Genomic DNA, 3285 nt, shown 5'->3' on the forward strand with positions numbered 1-3285 from the left:
TTGAATTGTGATATGTGTTACACATGTATTTCCTTATAATTTCTGTGGGGGCATACACTATATCATTGTGTCCATATATCCTTGGATGATTTATCCAAAATAGAAGTAAAGGCAAAGAGATAATTATATCGCTTTTGCAGATGAAACATCCGACTCAGAAATCTAAAGGGAAACATCGGTTCCTAAAGATACATGTAGATTGGCGTGTTATTTTTAAATATAAGGCCAACGTTTTTTATGTTTCGTTAACCAAGATAGATAACTACTGCAGTTTAGCATTACTGACATTTATATGAGTCGTTCTTTAATCAATAAACCATGTTCCTACAATGTATGTGTAATGATGAACAGTACAATATTTCATAGGTGCATTCATATCACACAACCCTTTTACAATTGGCATTACTTAGCTCGCTGTCTTTCTGATATGGCTGTAGCACCTTTAATAGGTTTCATCAGTTCATTTGCCTTTGGTTGATAATTCGAGTGTTTAGCTTTGCCTAAATATCATATGACAGTTGCTACATGAGTTTTTATATTTACTTTTGAGAAGTCAAACTGTATAACAGTTCCTTTCTTCCCATGACCTATTTTTACTTATTACATGCTATGCATTTGGGCCCCTTTTATTGTAGTATTTGTTTAGCTTTTCATCAGCCACATTACGGTTTCAAAATCCTGTGCACACAGGAACAGGTTAGTGTAAACAAATGGAACTACAGTGATCTCGGAATGAATTCCTTTTCTTTAAGTCATAACTGAAAATGACTAATATTTGACGTTATAATATATGTATCACAAGAAAATGACCCCAAAAAAATGAAAGCAAAAAAAACCCAAAAAACAATAGATTGGGAAAATATTTTACTTGAACTCGGAATGTAAGCTGTAAGTGTAAGATTACCAAGCACCTAAACCACTATGCCACCCAGGGTTTTAACATTAAATCTCAAGGTAAATTTTGAGAATGATTTTTTCATATTTAAGCCATTTTCAACAAGAGGGCCACCTTAAACCAAATTTCCTTAAATGGACTTTTATGTACAGTCATACTCGAGTAAAACAATTTCGGTGTTTTATTTCTGGTTTAAGGTGGCCTTTTGCAACAGTTTGCAATTTTTTAGACCCATTACGTTACATCTACTATATACTCTATATGATCACGGTGATGTTTAAGCTTATCAAATAAAGATACTATCAACATATATCTTTATTGGGTAATTTGAGTAAACACAAATATAAACTGACATTGTATAGCAGAATATTTGTAAAAAATGATATTCAAGAAAAAAGTATTTAAGTAGCCAGGCTAAATTGCATACCAAGTGCGCTATACTTCTTTAAAGATAGCAGTTTTGATCAAAATAATTGAAAATTTTCAGGTCACGAAGATTTTTTTTCTTTTCATGTCATGTATTTTTAACCTAATACAGTTGACTTAATTAGCTTAAATTTGTATATACATTAATGTACTTGTATGTAAATTTGTATATACATTAATGTACTTCTATGTAAATTTGTATATACTGTACATGTACATTAATGTACTTTATGTAAATTTGTATATACATTAATGTACTTCTATGTAAATTTGTATATACATTAATGTACTTCTATGTAAATTTGTATATACATTAATGTACTTCTATGTAAATTTGTATATACATTAATGTACTTCTATGTAAATTTGTGTATACATTAATGTACTTCTATGTAATTTTTAATGTCAAAATAGAAATAATGAAAACTCACTTTAATAATATGATTTGATATGAAATGAAGTGCTGAATTGAAGAACTATTACATGCAATGAACTAACCCCTCCCCTCCTACGAAGCCAGAGTTCACTTCACACTTGCAATGAATAATAATAATTTATTTGGCAACTGGACAGTTGAAAGTACATAATCCCAGTTCACATGTAAAATTTCATACAGATTTTTAAATTCTTGACAAGTAAGAACAAAATGGATTTAGGGTACTTCTGCCCAAATCTCAATATCCTATACATCATAGAAGGGGGGGGGGGGTGTAGTTCATTGCACATATTCTTCAATTCAGCACTTAAAACATCAACTACCTTTCAGTACTACTTTAACAAGAGGCCCATGGGCCACATCGCTCACCTGAGTCACCTTGGCCCGTATCTGAAGACTGCATGTAAAACCTTAGTCCCTATTATGGCCCAAACTACCCTTTGCAAACTTGAATCTAAACTATGTCAGAAAGCTTTCATGTAAATGTCAACTTCTTAGGCCCAATGGTTCTTGAGAAGAAGATTTTTAAAGCTTTTTCCTATATTTGTATGTAAAACTTTGACCACACCCCCCCCTCCCACATGTGGCCCCATCCTACCCCCTGGGGGCCATGATTTGAACAAACTTGAATCTGCACTATGTCAGAAAGTTTTCTTGTAAATCTCAGCTTTTCTGACTCAGTGGTTATTGAGAAAAAGATTTTAACTATATATTTGTATGTAAAACTTTGATCCCCCCTTGTGGCCCCATCCTACCCCCGGGGGCCATGATTTGAACAAACTTGAATCTGCATTATGTCAGAAAGTTTTCATGTAAAAATCAGCTTTTCTGGCTCAGTGGTTCTTGAGAAGAAGATTTTATAAAGATTTTTCCTATATATTTGTATGTAAAACTTTGATCCCCTATTGTGGACCTATCCAACCCCCGGGGCCCATGATTTGAACAAACTTGAATCTGCATTATGTCAGGAAGCTTTCATGTAAATCTCAGCTTTTCTGGCTTAGTGGTTCTTGAGAAGAAGATTTTTTAAGTTTTTCCCTATATATTTGTGTGCAAAACTTTGATCCCCCGTTGGGCCCCATCCTATCCCCGGGGGCCATGATTTGAACAAACTTGAATCTGCACTATGTCAGAAAGTTTTCATGTAAAAATCAGCTTTTCTGACTCAGTGGTTCTTGAGAAGAAGATTTTTCCTATATATTTGTATGTAAAACTTCGATCCCCTATTGTGGCCCCATCCAACCCCAGGGGCCCTATATATTTGTGTGCAAAACTTTGATCCCCCGTTGGGGCCCCATCCTATCCCCGGGGGCCATGATTTGAACAAACTTGAATCTGCATTATGTCAGGACGCTTTCATGTAAATCTCAGCTTTTCTGACTTAGTGGTTCTTGAGAAGAAGATTTTTAAAGAAGTTGCCTATATATTTCAATATAAAACTTTGACCCCCTATTGTGGCCCCACCCTTACCACGGGGGTCATGATTTGAACAATTTAGAATCTACACTTTCTTAAGAAGCTTCCACAT

This window comes from Ostrea edulis, chromosome 1 (assembly GCF_947568905.1).
Source record: "Ostrea edulis chromosome 1, xbOstEdul1.1, whole genome shotgun sequence".
In the NCBI taxonomy this organism is placed as follows: domain Eukaryota; kingdom Metazoa; phylum Mollusca; class Bivalvia; order Ostreida; family Ostreidae; genus Ostrea; species Ostrea edulis.